General features: G+C 48.3%; 1 protein-coding gene across 4 annotated transcripts in view; it reads left to right on the top strand.

Moving 5' to 3' along the window:
- The first annotated feature begins 329 nt into the window (after positions 1 to 329).
- The window catches only part of ZNF687 (zinc finger protein 687), a 62,359-nt gene continuing 42,400 nt past the window's right edge, over positions 330 to 20,288 (top strand). For 2 of the 4 annotated variants that reach the window (XM_074980977.1, XM_074980976.1), the window contains exon 1: positions 330 to 474. The gene's annotated coding sequence lies outside the window, so the exon portion shown is untranslated. Of the gene's footprint in view, positions 530 to 18,563; positions 18,648 to 20,288 lie in introns of those variants that run through there. The other 2 variants (XM_074980978.1, XM_074980979.1) reach the window with 2 other exon arrangements.

The following is a 20,288-nucleotide window of genomic DNA, read 5'->3' as shown; positions in this document are numbered from 1 at the left end:
TTAATGGAGAACGAGACCGTGGCAAGTTGCCTGTGAACCGCAGACCAATGGGGAATGCTGTAGGCGAGTAATCCTTTGACTGGCACAAGCAGCCACTAATGATAACAGAGGAGGGTAGGAGGGTTCGTCCCTGTAGTTGCTTGTTCTCCACCCAATGGGATATGAGGCAAGACGGGAAAGTTCCTGAGTGACACCCAAAGCAGCCGATGAAGAGAGAGGAGGGCGGGCTTCTTCTCTGAGTGCCACCCCCGCCAGCCAATGAAGTCTATGTGAGGGGGGGGGCGCGCCCCAGCGGTAGGGGGCGGGGGAGGAGGAGGGTGAAGCAGGAAGTGGCTCAGGAGCAGCTGTGGCCGAAGAGGGGCCTTGGGGCTGGTATCGGAGCGGTCCCCTTCCACTAGAGCTGGGGCCGGGACCCTCCCCGCACAGCGCTCGCCCGGCCGGGAGGAGCCTCAGCCTCAGGCCAGCGGCCAGCAGGTACCAGCCCCCTGCGCTGCCTCCCGCCCCCACCCTGGGGAGACCCGCCCAGCAGGTACCTCCCCCCTGCACGGTCCCCCGCCCCCCACCCTGGCGACCCGCCCAGCAGGTACGTGCCCCCCGCCCTAGGGACACCCCCAGCAGGTATTTGCCCCCAACCCTGCCCCCCCCCCACAGCAGGTACTTGACCACCGACCCCACCCTAGGGAGACCCATCGGAGCAGGTACCTGCCCCTCGCCCCGGGGACCCCTCCCCGGAGCAGGAACCTGCCCCCCTGCCCTGTCCTCCTCTCTCCCCGCGCAGGCGCCACTTGCTGCAATTCCAGGGGACCCCGCAGAATACAAGTGCTGAATAAGGGGGAATCTTACAGGGTCCCTAGATCCTGGGGAGGCTCCCTGACTCCCTGCAGTGTGTGGGGAGGGGTGTCAGCATCCCTCCTCCAATGGGGAAGGGAAGTTAAAGAATCTCACTGGGACTTTCCTAATTCCCAGAGATCAGGTGTGAATAAGGGAGCCCTCGTAATGGGGGAAAATACAAGGGGGTCTCGCTAGGGACCCCAGATGTAGTGTGTGAATTGGAGGGTCTGGTTCCCCCTGGTTTCCCGAGGAGGAGGATGAAAATAAGGTGGGGTGTGTAGTACCTCTCAAGCATGGAGGAGAAGAAGAAGAGGGTTGTATGGGCTTCTCCCAATTCCTGGGGAGTGGGATGTGAATAAGGTGGGTCTCTGCACCCCTCAATGGGGAAATGACTAATGGGGATTTTGTGGAGCTCCCCAGTTCCTGGGGTCTCCCTCAGCTCTCCAGGGCCTGGTGAGTATTACTTGAGTAAGGGGGTATTTGATGTTAAATGGATGATGCCTGCGTGAGCTCCCAATTAATGGGGACAGGAGTCTGGATTGGGGATGTTCTCTCGCCACAAGCTCAGTGTTGGTAAAGAGGAGTGTTCAGGCATTCGGGGGCTGTCCCCTGCTCCCTAAAGCCACCCCCAGAGTTCTGGTGGGTGTCTCACTTCGCAAACCCTCAAACTTCTGAAGTAGAAATAAGAGGTGGGGTTGGGTGGTCCTGCTCCGATCCCCTTTGGTTCCCTAAACTGTGTGTAATGCATGGCTTGGAGGAGCCTTGTGGGGAGAGGCTGGATTTTGCAAGGAAGTAATGTATTAAAATGTAACTGTTACAGTCTATCCTGGGCTTTGGTCACTTCCTTTTGAGGCCTCTTGGCTTTAGTTTGTGTGTAGGAAGGATTGTTATAGGCCATGGGTGTTTGGTGTTTTGCTTCAGCTCTGGTTAAGAACTCCAGGGCATCTCCCCCATAAAGCTTCTTCCTTGCTCTCCGCTACTGTGTGGGAATCATTCTGCAGGGCAATATTGTGGCTCTGTAAAATAAAATTGCTTCTGGGAAGGAGATCAGGTTTTTAAACAGGGTTAATTCTCTCTGTAGCGAGCTATGGGGTGGAAGTAAGATTTGCTTTCTGCTCATGTTGAGCTTGTATACGATCTAATCAACGTCTGAGGATTTGGCGTGTTTTGTTGGAAATTGCTGGCCCTGTATATTCTCTTTGTATGTGAAAATAGCCTATCTATGCTGTAACACAGTGTGGTTCCTTCAAAGCTAACTCTCCCACCGTTGCTAGCAGAGATTGGATGTGCGATGGTTTTTACCACTGTCTTCTAATTCTGGTGTAGAGGACAGTGAGCTATACCTAGGCTTTGGCCTTAATTCTGCTGTCTCAGCTGTGTAGGAGGGCCCTTACTTTTTCATGGAGTCCAAGCAAAACCTAAAGGCTCTGCAAAGATGCAGGTGTCTGCCTGCAGCCGGGTGTAGCATCAGGCCCTTTGTTAGCAATGGTGAAAGCATTTCAGAAAATCACCCAAACAGCAGGTTTTTCTGACATTGATGTGATATTTTTGTTCCTTTTAGGGACTTAATCATGTGTGGTGCACCTCTTCCTTCGTTTGCTCAGCATTTTGCAAGGACTGGGGGCCTTATACAGTTTCTTTCATCTCTTCCATCTCTGATTTCTAAAGTTGTTCTAGATCATCTATTTTAATCCATGCTTTTGCTAATATGAGTTCGTTCCTGCAATACATTTTGCAGGATTGTATTTTTACCAGAAAGCACCTAGATATGCTTCTGACTACTGTAATGTATTAATTAATGTACTACAGGTTGAATCTCTGTAATCTGGAACTCTCTCGCCCAGAAACAGCCATAATCTGACCTAATTTTAGTTAGCTGTACTATCATTTATTGTAGTTGTGGCCAAGTTTCCCACAGTCTCATAAAGTTTGTTTACAGCTACCAATCCTGGCTCTCAAAAATGTGTGCTCTTATTTAGTCATAATTTACCCCAATGTCTTCTAACAGCCTAGTAAGCCGCAAAAGCATTTGTAATGTGCTAGACGATATTGACCTCCCCTGTGGGACCCTGACAGGAAGATTTGCCGGAGGGTGCCAGATTAGAGAGGTTCAATCTGCAATAGAAGCTGTGTTCAATTATTCCCTGTGTCTCTCTGTCTAGACTACATACAGTAAACTCTTTCATAGCTGACGTTCTTTTATCTGGAACTCTCAAATATCCGGCATTTTAACTGTAAGTAACTTTTACTTACATTTTCCATATGTACAGTATAGTGGAAGTAAATACAAATAAAGTGAATATAGTATAAATTGCAGTGTACAGTACTACTGTTGGTAAATAAACAAAAATGTAAGCAGAGTATTTTGTTTCTTAATATCTAATCTTGTTTTTCTTTAATGCTAGGTATAGCTCTCTGTTATCCAGAATATTTAAATATCTGGTAACCTCCCAGTCCCAGGGCTGCCAGATATGAAAGAATTTACTGTCTCTCCTTCCTTTTCCCCTTGGAGATTACAGTAGATGTGTGAAATCTTCTCTTTCCAGAGATGGAACAAAAAGAGAGATCCTGGCCGAGTTTGAGACTTACACTGTAAAACATAGTGTGATGGAAATAGCATGGAACTCCGTTGGCATAAAGAAAACAGTGATGTTTTCTTGGTATCTCAGAACATCAATCTGCGTTTTTATTGGGCACCAAGGTGACTTGGTGAGGATATGTTATAAATACACTGGAGGTTTGCAGAGGTCAAGATCTAGGAAGTGTCTGTTGCCCTGTGGCTCAAGCATTGGACTGGGACTAAGGAAGTACACAGAGGTTCAGTTGTTAACACTGCCTCCTTTTTGTGCCAGGAAAATCAGGCCCTAGCTGTATTGCAGAATTGCCTCTGTGCCTGCTTCGTGTGTAGCAACATGAAACTGAACTGTGACCTGCATCTGTACAACTTGACAGCTGGCCGAAAGGACACAAATGCAAATTGTAGCTTGTAGCTGCTCTTCTCTCTACACCAGGGGTTAGCACTGATGTGACTGTACAGGAGTGTGAAATCAGGGCACCTTCCTAGTGTAGACAAGTCCTGGCATTGTGACAGCGGGGTAAGTCGGTTCTAGATTCCAGGCCTTTTTGCCCGTGTCTCTGTGTGTGTGGCTTTGTAGCTCAAAGTAAGACACTGTGTAGGCCTCTTTTGTAGAATTATAGAACACTAGAACTGGAAGGGACTTCAAGAGGTTATCAAGTCCAGTCCAAGACCAAGCACCACCTGTATCATCCCTGTTAGATAGATATCCAACCTGTTCTTAAATATCTCCAATGAAGAAGATTCTACAACCACCTTAGGCAATTTAGTCCGGTAATTAACCACTCCGACAGCTAAGAGCACTATGCCAGGTGTACTTTGCTAAGGTAGGTACAGTGTAGTAAGCCAGCAGAATGATACTTTGTTTGAAGTTTTTGCCAGCAAAACAGCCCTTATAATGTTTATTCCAGCTCCCAGAGTGAAATGTGCTACCCTGGCAAAACTGCAGGGTCTCTGCTCTAGCTATGGCTAGATGTACACGAGGGAACAAATTCGATCCCAGATATGCAGTTCTAGCTACGCCATTAGCATTGCTAGACCCGACGTACCAGAACTGACTTTCTGCCGTCGTATAGATCAGGGCTATTCAGGCTTGCGCTGACATCCCTTACTCGACGCAGTAGTGTGGAGTACCATGGTAGATGGCCAAGCCCAGAGAGATCAATTTTGCCACGTCTTCACATGCAGTAAAATCGATCTCCGGAAGATCGATCATGGCATGGTGAACGCCCAATGAGTATAAACATACCCTGTGCCTCCACTAACGCAGGGCTTCCAGCCTAGTTTTGTCAGTCAGGGATCTCACTCTTCATGCTCCTGACTGACAGAGCTATGCTGGTGGAAGCCTGTATGTATAGACAGCCCCAAGCACAAGCTATAGGCTGCAAATTATGGCCATTACTCAGAGTTTCGGGTTTTAAGCGAATCGTTTTTCTCCCCCCTGTTGATGTTGAGACTAGTTTGTGTTAAGAAGAACTTCAGCAAAAGCCTGCCAATGTTTAAAAACTTCATTTGCCAGGCTGGCCAAATTCTAAGCAGCCCTGGATCTGAGCCACCGCTTGTTTGTTTGTTTATCTCCAGAAATTAACAGATGGTAGAGACTTAATTCTGTTAAACCTATGGGAATTTAATCACTAACAAGCTCCACTCGGGTTTTACATCTTCTCCCATGCAAGCGCAGCTGTGATCTGCTAGTAGATGGAGTGTGGGACTGTAAATGAGGTTCTCCTTTCAATTTATTGCTTCTTGCTTTGTTCCTGGGATACCCTGCTTGCTCCAAGGGGAGAATGGAACTTACCCAAGCTTTGTATAACACTTCTAAGCATTTTCTACTATAATGAAGTTTTTCATTCTGGAATTCTCAGTATCCCTACATCAGTAGTAGTTTCTTGGGGTGGGAGTGGATACATAAAAAAAGTATTGACTGTTAATGGGACGACGTGTCAAGACCTCTAGGTTCTACTCATAGCTTTGACAGGTTTTAGAGGTAGCTGTGTGAGCCTATTTCAGCAAAAACAGCAAGGAGTCTGCTGGCACCCCAATGACTTAGAATTTTATTATGGTAGCTTGGTTTGGGGAAAATTAATGGTGAGGATGGAGATCAGGGTTTCAGTATATGGCTGTGATGGGGAAAGAGGACTACCCCAACCCTCTCTCTCCACAATGGCTTGAGAGCAAGTGAGAAGCACTTTTCCATGGCTGCTGCAGGGCCAGTGGGCATAGCCTGGGAAGGGGTGCATGACCCTCTGCTGGGGCAGGTCTGTTTGTCTGTCCCCTGAGCTCCCCAGTCACAGTGAGTGCAGCAAACTGTGCACTTGCCCCTGGGGGACCAGCCAACAATGTTCCTGTGTGAATTCGGGAGGGGCAGCTTCACCACCCCACCCCCCGCCAACAAGCTCCCTAATGGGTGTATGGGAGTGGGATGTTTGGTGCTGGGCTACAGCCAGTCCCTTTCACTTCTTGGTTGTTTCTCCTTTATGGTTTTATGAGATGCAGTCCCATTCCAGGCACATCCCATTTTCCTGGCACAACCAAACCCCAACCTTGTTTTAAGTTAGGATAAGAGGAAGCAGCATACTGAATTTGGTGGCTCTAGCTCTTACCCTTTAGGAAGAGTTCCTGAACAGGCACAGATGCACAGACAGAAACTCAAATATGTAGTAGAGGAGCTTTTGTGAGTTGCAACTCACTTCATCAGACGCATGGAGAGAATGATTTACAGCTCACAAAAGCTTATGCCCATAATAAAATTGTCAGTTTTTTAAGGTGCCACTAGACTCCTTGTTTTACTCCTAGCTTTGGTTTCAGAAGTTGGGGAGTGATTTTTTTTTAAGTGTTGTGCCTGTTGTGAAATCAAATAAAAATAAACTAAAATAGCTTCTGGTGAGCTATCTGCCTCTCTGTCCGGCTGTCAGTTAGCACTGTTACAATACACTTCCCTATTTATTTGTTTTTAAATACTGCTCTCTCCCCCTTCTCACACAGCAGCACCTCCATGAGCAAAAGGGGAAACTGTGCCCAGTTTTTCTGTTAACCCTGTGTGATCAAAATGCTTATGAACACATGGGGAGAAGGCACAAGCAAGTGCTGTTGAATGACCAAAAGGAAACCACTGGGATCTTAAGTCTGGCTTCTTTGAAAAAAAGAAAATAGTAGGTACAAAATCTTCAGGCAGATGCGTGTTTAATTTAGGGCCTTTTCTGGTCCCTATCACAGTGGCATTCGAGGGTCGCATAATCTTTGTTAAAGTGGAGCACAGACTTACTCAGTCACTCCTCCCGGCCCTTACCATTAACAGATTGTCCACACGCAGCCCCTCCATTACTGGACAGCCAAATCTTCCTCAGCAGCAGAGCTTGGACAATGCATGGTGGGGGAGCAGGCCTGGCAGGTGAACAGCGTTGGTGGCAGAGTGTGGCTGGAAGCGGGAAGTTCCTCACCTAGCCCCTGTGGAGGCTGGCTTGGGCCCCACTGTGCGTGCTCCCAGTGTTCCCCAGTGTTAGGGGCTGTGCCCCGCAGCTCGGGGATTGCTGTTTAATGTATATATCCATGCAAGTGCCTGTAAGGTGAGGCAGCACTGTTATTCCCACTGCACAGTTAACCCAGGTAATCAGACCTGGGTGGGAATGTCTTCAGTGCACAGCTCCACCCACGTTACTGTGTCAGCACTTGCCCATACGTGTCTGGGGACAGTGGGTCTGTCCCATGAAAGCTCATCACCAAATAAATCATTGTTAGTCTTTAAAGTGCTGCATTCCTGCTGCTTTGTTTTGTTGGGGACATGGCCCATGAGTTTCTGCGCTCAGCTGCTCAGGGTTCCTCCTGGCCAGCTGGGCCAAGCATAGAAGAACCTGTCAGTCCAGCAGGTGGGGGTGGAAAGGAGGTTGGAGGATTGTCACTTCTTGGCTTGCATCTTTGTTGCAAAGTGAGTGGGTCTGAATTAGGAAAGGCCAGGCCCTAATTCACCCTCACTGTGTCAGTTAGCCTGGTCTTAGAGCTTCTCAAACCCAGGCCAACAGATATTTGTGTATGGACAGTAGCCAGCGGGAAGAAGGCTAAAACCCTGGGAGGGGTGGTGTTCTATCCCAGGGGAGTCAGTGCCAGAGCAGGAACTTGAGTCCGGGTCTGCCTTGTGCTAACCTCATGCCCTAATCACCAGCCCACCATTGAAGTGTGGGGTTTACCTTGACAGTACCTTCTTGCTGTGCTCACTGCAGAGGAGTCTTTTGGGTCACTTTGTGGAAGTTGCTTTTCCTCCAGGAAGCTCAGGGGTGCACTTGAACCTCCAAACTCCTGGTGTGCCTGATCCAGGAACACCCATAGCATGGACCCTGGCAGGGGGAAGAGAAAGCGGTTCTGCACGCTGTTGCTGCCCCACCCCTCCCAGCTCGGGATTGGCAGTAAGCCTATCAGGAAGCTTTTCCCTGCCGTTCCCCTCGTGTCAGGGAGAGATGCCTGGGAGCAGTGGCGGGAGGAGGGGAGGGGAGCTGAGTGTGTCCCCAGAAGCAGGGTGCCAGATATGTGCCCCACCCCCATCCCTCTCATGGCCAGACCCCACAGCACCTACCCTGGCCTGGAAAATTCTTTAACCCGGCATACCCTGTTTCCTAAGGTTGCTGAGATTCAAGTGTTTGTTTTCCCATCTGTGCAATGGGAATAACGAAGCATAGAGGGGGAAGTGGCCAGGCTTTAGCGACAATACTGAGGTTCTGCTTTATCTGAGCTCATCATAAGTGGGTTTCACTGGCTCTTTCTGATGGGTGAGGCTGTTAGGAAAGGCCTGTGTTGAGGCACTTGTATTGTCAGTTAATGGAATAGGATGGAATCTCCCTGTTTGGCCCTGAGCAGTGTTAAAAGCTGTAAGTGAAGGGACCTGTGATACATGGACTCCTGGGTTCTGTTCCTAGCCTTTGCACTGACTCTGTGTGACCTTATGAAAGTCACTCCTTCCTCTCACTGCATCTGTTTCCATGTGGGTAAAGAATTCCTGGGCTCCTTGGATGAGGTGCAAAGCTAAATGCTACAGCTCTCCATTTCCTGGCCAGAGAGGCTGATAAGCTGCAGAGAACAGTGTGTATACAGAAATTAAATGAAAGTACCTGGAAGGACAGCAGCACCATTGTAGAAATGAAGGAACCCCATGGCTCCCTCTTCCAAAAACACACTCGTGGCTCTGGAAGGTTTGGTAATTTAGCCTTGGCCATTAGCTCTGCCTTGAAATCCTGAGTGTGGATGAGAGTTTATGGCCAGAGGTGTTGCATCATTGCCAGCTTTGCAGATGGAGAGCCTCTGTTTATCCTCTGCCAGCCTACCTATGCCTGAGCTGGAGGGGCACCCCATGCGAGGAGGAGTTTAATTCCTCTTGGACGTTTCTGCCGACCAGGGGGCCAGTTAGCACCTGAAGGGCTTGTGATGTGGATCCTTGTTCAGAGAGGGACTGAGATTTGGCTGTATTCATTCCAGGCAGCTACTGAACAGCCATAAGATAATGGCTTCTGGGCTCTGCAGACATAGGTCTAGAAAGAGATACAAACCAAATCAGCAGGGAAAAGCTCTGTATCCCATTCCCAGTCTCAAAGCCATTTGAACGAGCCTAGCTGATATTGGGGCCTTGTCTACGTCAGCGTGGTGTGCTAGCCCGCCCACCTAATGTCAGGACAGCTTTAGCTGGCAAAAGAGCTGTAGGACTTTTACTGATACAGAAGGCTCATATCTTGTAGCACCTTAAAGACTAACAAAATGATTTATTAGCTGATGAGCTTTTGTGGGGCAGATCTGGAAATTCTAAGAAGTGGGTCTGTCATCACCTACTTAAAGCTCATCACCTGCTTAATCATTTTGTTAGTCTTTAAAGTGCTCCAGAACTGCTGTTTTTTTTATGAAGATACACACTAACACGGTGACCTCTATGTGACTCTCCTTTCCTATCTGGCAGCCCCAAGACCAGGAGGTAGACGGATATTCAAATATTCTGGATGCTAGAGAGGCATGGGGGGGGGTGTCTTTGTTATAAGTTGCTTTGTATATATGTCAGTAATTAATTCAGGAACGCAGATGAGTCGCACTGATCTGCACTTAACGTCGTTTAGGGGCCAAGGGACCAAAAGCCAGGAACGTAGTGGAGCTTTGTGGTGGCCAGGCAGCAGGCACTGTAGTGCAGGGGCCCTGAAAGTGAGCTGTGATGTCATGGGGGACAGATGGGGAGCTGGGGGGAGCCAGGAGGAGTATGAGGGAGCTGGTAGGTACCTGGGGGAGCTGGCTGGGACAGGCAGGGAGCTGAGAACTGTGGGGACTGGTGGTGAGCTGGCTTATCTTTTCCTATTTATTTATTTATATTCGGTTTATTTATTATTGCTATTTATTTATTTATTATATTTATTTCTATTCCATTTTTATTTATTGTTTTTTGTGGGTTATAAGTACGTTATGTGTACTGCATGTGTGTGAACTGCATGTTTTGGGAATGTATCTCAAGGTAATTACATTATTCCTTATGGAGATTAATTCCCCTTTATAAGTCGTTTCACTATAAGTTGCATTATTTAGGAACATAACCTGGACTTATGAGGACCTCCTGTACAGTAGCAACGCATAAGAAACAAACAAAAATGTATACAGAATAGATTATTTACCAACAAGAGTAGTACACTCATCCCTCGTTAAATGAGTACTTATACTGATGAGTACATGCTAAAACAAGGGACACAAGATGAGTGAACTCCCCCTCCCCCCTGGCTAGTACAAGCCTTACCCCCACCCCACAGACCCAACCCCCCGCAGCCTGAACACCCCGCCCCATGGACCCAACCCGCGGTAGCCTTATCATCCCGCCCTCCCCGTGGACCCAACCTGCCGCAGCCTTAACCCTGCCGCCTGCCCCACAGACCCAACCTGCCACCAGGTTTTAACCCTTCCTCCTGCTCATGGCCCCAAACCGCCCCCAGCCTTTAACCCTCTCCAACACCCTCTCCCCCCACAAACCCAAAGTTTACTTACCTTTCAAAAGCAGAGCCACATGCTGCCACTCCTTCACCAAATTACGAGCACTTGGAATGAATTAGAGATTTTTACATGTATTTTAATAGAATTTAGTGTCCTCCTTATGAGTGTTCGCCTATGAGCAGAAAGTTGGGAACCAATTGCGCTCATATAGCGAGAGATGAGTGTATTGTAGTCTGTAAACTTATGGGCTGCATCTACACTAGCAAGCTCTTTTGAAAGATTTTTCTAAAGAAGGAGGCTCTTTGGAAAGAGCCCGTAGAGCGTCTGCGCACACAAATCAGAGAGGTAGCTGAGTTAGTCTGCATTTTCAAAAACAACAACAAGTCCTGTGGCACCTTATAGACTAAGATATTTTGGAGCATAAGTGTTCGTGGGCAAAGACCCACCTCATCAGATGCAAGACTCCCGCATCTGATGAAGCGGGTCTATGCCCATGAAAGCTTATGCTCCAAAATATCTGTTAGTCTGTCAGGTGCCACAGGGCTTGTTGTTCTTGTACACACAAAGCGTTCTTTTGAAAGTAAATTGAAAGACCGTGGTGCTCCTTTGGAAATCACTCTTCCTTTCCCATTTCAGGAAGAGCGCTCCCTTTCGAAAGAAAATGTGCCTAGATGCTCAGCAGGGCCCCTCTTTTGAAAGAAGAGTCTTCATTTTCTGTGCCTGGCCCGTTCTTTCAAAAGAGCGGGGGCTGTGTTGATGCTCTCTTTCCAAAATCTTTTGATCCACGTCTGCGTGTGTGGACACGCTCTTTCGGAAGAAGCTCCTTCGGAAGAGATCTGCTGGAAGAGCTTCTTTTGAAAGATCACTGTAGTGAAGACGTAGCCGTGCTGTGTTTGTATTTACTTTCATTATACTGTACCTATGGAAAACATAACTAAAATTTACTTATGGTTAAAATGCTGGTTATCTGAGAGCTCTGGATAATGGAATGCCAGATATGAAAGAGTTTACTGTATAAATGCCAGAGGATGGGGGGAGGGGGTTTTCCCCTCCCCTAACTGACATAACAGTGCCTGCAAAATATGAATCCTAGACCAGGCTTGAAGGGCTTTTTCTGGTTTAATTATGGCCATGTGGCACAAACCCCTCCAAGAGCAGAACAAGAGTGTGCATGCTAATGTTGGACAAGCCTAGGCTATGTTGATAAGCACTGTTACCCCTTTGTGAGTGGCTCTACAGGACAGCTGTGTCACCTCCCAACTGACACAGCTGTGCCGGTAAAACTCTCTAGCACAGACCTGCCCTAACTCAGCTGCCAACCGATTGTTTTAATACGTTGCTGGGGAGTAATCGCTGCGTTCTAAATAATGATAGCACCTACGACAGCTGGTCACATTCAACTGTAGAGTGAGTCTGGCTTCCCCAGTGCCTGGACCTGCGTTGGTGGAATGATGCAGAAATGGTAGACCATTTAAAACCCCCAGGGTTTGCTGTGAGGGGCCAAACCACTGGTAAAGGGATGAAAATAAAAAATTGATGCTTTGCATAGCCCTTTTATTACATATAGTGTTTGTGTTGCACCCAGAGTCCCTGGATCGAGGCCTCACTGTACTGGGTGATAGACAGGAACAGTTCATAGGCCTATCCACAGGCCCAGCCTAGTTTTTGCATTGGTCAAACTCTTAAAGGGTGTGACTTCTCTTTGCTGAAAGCTGTGTTGGTCTGTCCCCTAGGGTGGATGCAGGTATAAAGATGCTGATATCTTCACACCTTATTTCACTTCGTGGGTGTAGCTCAGTTTTTAGAGGACGAGACTTGTAAACTCAGGGTTAAAACAATGAGAAGTCCTGTGGTATCTTACAGACTATCAGATTTTTTTGGAGCATGAGCTTTCGTGGGCAAAGACCCCCTTCATCAGTTGCATGTCATGCGTCTGATGAAGAGGGTCTTTGCCCACAAAAGCTCATGCTCCAAAAAAATCTGATAGTCTGTAAGATGCCCCAGGACTTCTCATTGTTTAGGAAGGTATGGACTAGCATGGCTGCCCCTCTGATATTTGAAACCCAGGGTTGTGAGTTCAATCCTTGAGGGGACCTTTCAAGGTTCTAGGGTGGGATAGATTTTAAAAAAAAATCTGTCAGAGTTGGTGATAGTTCTGCTGTGAGGGCAGGCGACTGCACTCAATGACCTCTCGAGATCCCATCCAATTCTAGGAGGGGGTATCTACACTTGAGTGAAAAGTCTCTTTACCCCCTATATGACTGTGTCCATCCACACTCCTGGGGTTGGGCTGTTTTAACTCCTCTGGTATATAATAACCAAGAGGTAGCCATATTAGTTTGTATTTTAACAAACCAGCAGTCATGGAGCACGTTAAAGACAAGCAACATAATTCATTAGGTGATGAGCTTCCGTGGGGCAGACCCACTTCTTCAGAGCTGGAGATAGTGCTGTACTAGAAATAGTGCTGAAAGTGAATTGGCTGGAAATCGTGCCAGTTCACTATCTCCAGCTCTGAAGAAGTGGGTCTGCCCCATGGAAGCTCATCACCTAATAAATTATGCTGTTTGTCTTTAAAGTGCTACATATGACTGCTGTTTTGTTTTCTTCTGGTATTGTTGATGGGACAGCTGCATGTGCACAGTGCATGTGGTAGCAACTAGCTTCCGAAGGCTGTGTCCCTCTTGGGAAACAAAGCCAGGAATGGGTTCCAGACAATGCTGCTGCTTTTAGAACTGATGTTAGCACTTGTGTATGCTGCTGTAGTAGCAGAAAATTATTTCTATAAGGGTAATGTTGTTTGCTGATGGGCTGCAGAGCAATTGAGGTTGGAGCGTCACTGCCTTACACTGCATCTGTACTACAAACTTCTGCTTGCATGGCTCTGTGGGCTGTGAAGTGCTGAGATATGCCAGCAGGAACCCTAGGGCCTAGTGTACGCAGCTATGCTGACTAAGCTAGGCAATTAGGGCTGTGGCTTGTTTTCCTTGTGGTGGGTGGAAACTATGCTGGAAATTGACCAGAGTATCTCTACATGTGGCCATTTTAATTCCAGAACGGCTCTGGTGCTTTAAATGGGAACCCCAACCTATTCCAGAATAACTTCCCCATCTAGCCATGCCCTTTGCCTGGTCTCTGGGCAGGTCAGCCAACTGTGTTCAGCTTTTGCCTCCTGGGGGAGTAGCATTTGATGAGTTTTAGTCCTGGTCTGCTCTGAGGTCACCATAGCTACAGCGATCAGGAATAATAAGATGCTACACCACCGTGCGCCAGAGCTGTGCCAACCTAACCTGGGCGTAGGTCAACAGAAAATGCTTCTCTCGCCCTAACTATTGCCGCTCAGGGCAGGTGGTGCAGGCTGTAAGCTTCCATTGCTGTCAGGAGCATCAGTGCTGGGGGGTTCTGCTAACGTAACTATGGCACTCTTGCTTTGCTGGCACAGTGTCCCGTGTGTAGACTGGCCATCCTTGTGTGTGTTGAATTCTGGTTAGAACTCTCAAACGACGAGAAGTCCTGTGGCACCTTATACACTAACAGATTTTTGGCGCGTGAGCTTTCGTGGGCAAAGACCCGCTTCGTCAGCTGCATGTCTGACTCTTCCCTCCTTAGGCTGGGGAGGAAAAGCTGTCCCAGGCAGGGGCCACCAAGTTAGGTGTTAACGCTGGTGGGGCTTCACAAAGCAACAACTTCGAATCCTGCATTCTTGCCTTGGGCAGAAAAGGAAGACAACCCTAAATGGCGTCAAATGCCCAATTAATAGGTGTGGTGTTTCCTACCTGGCCCACTGATGAGGGGAAAGAGCCGTCCTTGAGTGCTCTAGTCCGGAGACAGGAAGGCATAAGGGCAGCGACTAGACAGAGCTCCCCCTCCCAAGGTGAACGGACACATTCCTTGCTGGCAGAAGTAAAAATGTTGTGCTATAGGGTGTGGCCCACCGTGGGTTCCACCAGGGTAAATTAACAGTTAAGCTCTAGGAGAGCCTTACAGTAACATTTCTTTCCTCTTCAGTACCTCGTTATGGAGCTGCCAAGCTTCCTTTGCCTGGCACCTGACACCTACAACCCAACTTTGTTTATTTCATGTCCACTGTGCTGTAAAATAACCTTAATCTGGAACGAATGAGGTGGGGTTAGTAGAATGGGATCTTGGAAATCTAACCAGGCTGGTCTTGGCGGGGAGGGGAGGGCACAGTTACCTGTCCTGGGGAGGATTCAGTTGGTGACGTGAGAGCGAGTGTGTGCAGTGGACGATGAGGAAACCAAAATCATCTGAGCGCAGTATGGTGGTAGGCTGGACATTAAAAAGGACGAAGCAGCTAACCTTGGCTAGTTAGTTACACAGCATAGGGGAGAAGTTAGAAGCCAGAAGCTCAAAGAAAACAGTTGGAGGGGCCTGTCTTAGGTGGTAGGAGGTACACAGAAGGCTCTGGCACCAGCAGAGGGTAGATTTTTATCACTATGTGAGCTGGGAGGATCATAGATTATATGGGGGGAGAGGGGTAGGCTGGTGATAATCCACAAAGGGATTTAAAACTGAGGAGCAATGGGCACCTGAAATGACTCTGGGTATTGTGGGGATACCAGAGGAAGCAGGTGAATGTGCCTTGCTGCCAAGTCTGTGTGAGGAGGTCAGCAGCACATACCAGGAGTTTGCAGAGCTGGGACTGTGGGGAGCGCTGAGTCACTTATCTCATCTCATCCTCTGGGAGATACCACCAGCCCGTTAGATGCAGCACTGGGGCATTTCGTAGAAACAGTCCCTGGTGAGACGCTCACTTGTCTGAGCATCATCATGTCAGGGAACAGGTTCAACAACACCAGACTTTGTTGGGCATCAAGTCTAGTTTGACGGATTTACTTCTGTGGTGTCCTCGTGGGTCTTTGGCTCCATCGATGATGATAACCGGAAGGCTGCTAGCGTGTGAGTTCAGTGGTGTGGGGCCAATGATCGCAGCAGACCCCACGAGGGCCCCAAAGACCTCAGTCCAAATAAGGATCGAAGGAGCCGGGCCAGGTTTATTGTAAAGCAGTGTATATTAACAGTCGTCAGTAGGCTCTACTGAACCACTGTGCATAGGTACCTGCTACAATGGAATGACTCAATCAGTGGGAAATTTTCACTGCCCTGAGGTCATACCAAGACAGCCCTCCCCCAAAACACCACTTTATGTACAGGTACAAACAAATCACACCTCTATGATGATGTCAGGTTACCACCCTCTGACGCTACTTAGATACCACCCATCACCCTGTCCCTCAGTTTGATCAGATCTCTTGTCCAACATGCTGTTACTTTAGACCCTTTCCTGAACCTGGGTCTGTTTCTCTGACGCTTTGGTACCAAGGTCTCTCTTTTTTTAAAGATTTCAACTTATGAGCAGTACCAGTTATCGTTCTGCACCTGGGCTGATTACCAATTAGTGTTTTGTGATCTCATCCCTGTTTGTGCCAAGTTCTGCTGGCAGGGGTCTGCCTTTTGCTCACAGCTTAGTTTTGCTCTACGTTGGCCATGTTTTGTCCATTTGTTAGCTAGGACTAGGCTTTCAGAGGGATATGCTTAGCACATCAGTGGAGTGGCAAATGCTTGGCCTTACTACTTTGCAAGACACCTGACTTCTTGCCCTGCCGCGGACAGGCCTCCTGGGCATACAGAAAGAACCACCCTGCCTGTGTTCTCCCCCTTCCTGCTGGTCTTAAATCTTCCCCTGTGGCATTGATCCTTTCTTCGTTTGGTGTCAACCCCTGGGGTGAGCTTTTTGGAGAAAGCTCAGGGTCTCTTGAGCTCTGCTTTGGTTGCTGGGGTTGGTGATGGGGGGGATCTCTCTGCATCCCCACCAGCAGTGACAACGTAGAAGAGCAGTAGCCAATGAAACAGCTGAAGAGTGTCATACTGGACGTGTGGAGGCAACACCTTCCAGAGCAGGTGCCCAGTGTGTTTTATGGTGACAATTTATGAATTTCATATTGAATTAACAGGAAGAGCTCTATCCATCTGCTTTACTCTGGTCAGAGGCAGGGTCTCCCGATATCTTTTGGGCTTGGTTGGGCCAGGAGAGTGCAAGAACCTGACTGGAGCAAAGACCAAAGTGTCATGACTCCTGGGTTCTATTCTGATTGTTGCTACTTACTTGTGTCTCATTAGTCATGTCACCATGCCTCAGTTTCTTCAGTACCTCTAGAGGTTTCTATCCCTTAGTGCCCATAGGGGGTTTGAGCTCCGTAGCTGGAAGTGCTAGAGGACAGCGAAATATCTCTGCTAATGCTTCTCTTCTGGTAGACAGTTTTGGTGCCAGAACATTGGAGAGACAAGATGGGGGAAGTAATCTCCGACCAGGTTTTGAGCTGACTGAGCTCAGCTTCCCTGTAGCTTCAGCCTTTGAATTTAAAAAAAGGAAATTGCAGGTTAACTCTGAGATTAGGGGAACTCCACATCTTTTATGCCGTTGTGTTTTCCATCAGCCCAGGAAGAGCCTAAAGCTCATGGCTCATCACAGCCACCTGGCTGCTTGCTGAGTTGCCTTGCTGTAGATTTCCGTTAACAATGCCCTGTTTTCAACTGAACAAAGCAGCAGAAATGTAGCACTTTACAGACTAACAAAATGACTTATTTTGTTAGTCTTTAAAGTGCTACATTTCTGCTGCTTTGTTTTGTTGAAGTACAGACTAACAGGGCCACCTCTTTGTTATTCTTTTTAACTGGCCTCTTGAGGCATAATGCTGCCCATCAAGGTGAATAGGCAGGGGAGGGGTTGGCTTACACCTTTGGGGTTGCTGCTAATGTTTGTTTTTCCTGCAAGACATCTAGGAATCTTTAGCAGGGTATCTGTCTAGCAGCACTTCTGCCCTTCCATCCTCTCAGCTTGGAGACATTGCGCTGGGTTTGTGGCTTTAACGCTGAATATTCACGCTTGTATTTGTACCCGTGCTAGTCCTGTTTGCCAGCTGTTTCTTTTTGCCGGGTTACCAGCTGCTTTGCCCTTCTCTATCAAAACAAAAAGCAGTCAAGTAGCACTTTAGAGACTAGCAAAATAGTTTATTAGGTGAGCTTTCGTGGGACAGGCCCACTTCTGGCTATGGCCTGAAGAAGTGGGTCTGTCCCACGAAAGCTCACCTAATAAACTATTTTGCTAGTCTTTAAAGTGCTACTTGACTGCTTTTTGTTTTGATAGTGTATAGACTAGCACAGCTCCCTCTCTGTTACTGCCCTTCTCTAGTGTCTTTTTTTACTCCAGGGATTTCAAAGCCCACGACTTCCCTATGAGACTTAAATTTTAAAGGTGGGGAATTTGGGGTGCACAGAGTTGCCCTGAGAAGTGGGACAGAGTGGGGAGCAAAACCCTGGTGTTCTGTTTAATCTAACCTACCACAGGGAATCCAGGGTTTTGACCATCTTGAGAAAAATCTGCCTGACCCTCCTCTCTGGTGAGGCCTTTCCCCATGGCGAGAATAATACACACGGGCACCTCTCTTTACGCACCCTCCCCCCCTCCAGTGAACCTGGCACAGACAAATCAGCCATCGCCCCCAGGCCTGTCCCTAATCCAGTTGGGGTTTCAGGCGCCCGGAAAAAGGAGAAGAGCTGGGAATGTTCAGTGAAACCCACTAGGGACTTGACTACGCCTGTCAGTTTGATGCAGGAGGTGCCCAGCTGTTCTGGTGAAGGGGGGCAGAGTAAAATCCTAGCTAGCTGGGAGTGGAGCCCTGGAGTCCTTCTGTGTTCTGCTGTAGTCGCTGCTTGGCTCCCGTTTCCTCCCCGTGCCCCCTTCAGTGAGCACTGCCTGCAGGTACCTGCAGCCAAGAGACCTGGCATACCTGTGTTTCTCTCCCCTCCCCCGCATACACCCAGTGTGAGGTTGAACCCGCCAGCCTGAGCCGGGATGGACACGGTGAGCTCCGGATCCCAGCCCTGGCAGATGGCAAGGGAGGTGGAGCTCCAATGGCGATTAGTCGATGTTGCTGGGGGCCAGGCAGAGAGGGGGACAGCAGAGGTCCCTAGGATTTGTGCCTCTGTGCTGAGCATCCGATGGGTAGCTGCTGCCGTGGGGCCTGCTCGCCAGGGCCACCCTCCCAGAGAGCCAGGAGGAGTTCTGGGCTTGTTTTTGCTGAACCTCCCCTCCCACTGCAGCTGTCCCTGCTGAGTCCTGACCTCATGATGTCACGCCGGGCGCAGAACGTGTTACTGCCGCTTGTTTAACCAGTGTGGCTTTCTCTTGTCCCCCTCCCCTTTCCTCCATGTGAAACCTGAGCTCGCTCTCCGGCCCTGCCAGGCTCCTCCGCTGGCCAGACCTCCCTTCTAGCAGGTTAGTACCACACCGGGTGCCGGGCTCCCAAAACCGAAGGGCGACCGAGTTGGCAAATCACACCCCTGAAGATTTGCTAGCTAAGCGAATTCTGATGAGCTTAGGAAGGATGCACGGGAGAAATGCGGTATATTGGAACCCTCTGGGGTGCTGCTGTTTGAACTGGGCGCTGGGGTTTTGGAATCGTCGCTGGGGAAAGCCGTGTGAATGAATTTGGGCTGTTGTGTTGATGTGGCATCGTTTAGATGCCACCTAAAGTGTGTGCAGTACTCTGCAGAACAGAGACGTGGCTTCTTTCCCTAGCCGAACAGCATGTGAAAATGGTGAAGGGGGGGGAGCGCTCCATGCATAGCGCTGAACATGCCCTGGTAAGTTTCATGAAGACTGTTTTCTCTGTGGGTCAGAGCAGGGGAGCTGGAATCCAATACTTAGCTCTCTCCTAGGCTTGCTGTGATCTTCAGCGAGTTAGTTCCCACTTTGTGCCCCAGTTTCCCCATCCTTAAGTGGGGTGTAATATGCCCCTGCGCCCACGTTGTCTGTGAGATTTAAGGTTTGCAAATCTACAAATTAAAGCTACTCCAGATGCAGGAGGTTGTATGCTGTGCCTCTCCTCCAAAGCCTGCCTGAATCCCTTTTTGCTTTCTTTCCTAGCAACAATAATTATAGCTCCCAAAAGGAGCAGAGTGGGGAGGGAAGAGCTTTGAATTTGAATATGTTTCAGAGTTGTCTGGCAGGATGACTAGGTCAATGCTGTAAAGCATGTTCCCAGAGAAGTCACCCTAGGTGTGGTGTAAAGCAGACAGCTTGGAATGCTTTACTTGGCGCAGAGGGGGAAAAAGTGTGGCTCCAGAACAGGTATGAGATTTGCAGTGCCTGCCAAGGAAGCAATAGTCATTCCATAATGAAATAGAGGCAGTGTGGTCTAGTGGTCAGAGCTGGAAACAAGGGCTTTAAAAAAGGGCACCAGCTGTACTGGTGAAAGCCTCTATGGTGGACACAGGCTTGATGGGATAAATGTGCTCATGTTAGCATAAGCTGTATTGATAAAAACATGTATGGAGTGCTGTAACGTTGTCTATGCTAGGGCTTTTGAAACTATTGCAAGTCTAGGTGTCAGGTCACCTGTGGTTTGCTCCCAGCTCTTTCTACATTAGACTTAAGTGGTGTGGTAGTACCATGTGCTAGATATGATGTTGTAAATGTCCAGTGTGGCCAAGACTATGAGCACTTAAACATATACTGAACTAATCAAATTAATGGAGGTTTTGGACTTGAGCTGTTTAAATTGTGCGTTGCCTTATTGTAAGAAAGTGAAGATGCCGTTACCTAACACTGTGCCTTTAAATCCCACTCTATACAAAGCCATTGACTTCACTGTTCACTTCCCCCCTCTTGCCTCAATTCTCCTATCTGTAAAATGGTCTCCTGCTAAATCAAGGCGGCAGTGTTCAAAATACCTATTTTACGACAGGCTATAGATCTGTGGTTTCCAACCAGTTCTGAAGCTGTAGCCACTATAGCAAACTAATCTCGTTATTCTGAAAATGTAAATAAAATGTAAATTTTCAAAAACAGAAATAAGATGCAAACTGCATGCCGTGGCTTTCAATGTTAGACTGCAAATCATTGTGCAAGTGGCAT

Source organism: Carettochelys insculpta, chromosome 30 (genome assembly GCF_033958435.1).
Source record: "Carettochelys insculpta isolate YL-2023 chromosome 30, ASM3395843v1, whole genome shotgun sequence".
NCBI lineage: Eukaryota > Metazoa > Chordata > Testudines > Carettochelyidae > Carettochelys > Carettochelys insculpta.
This window is presented reverse-complemented; position numbering and strand designations above follow the sequence as displayed.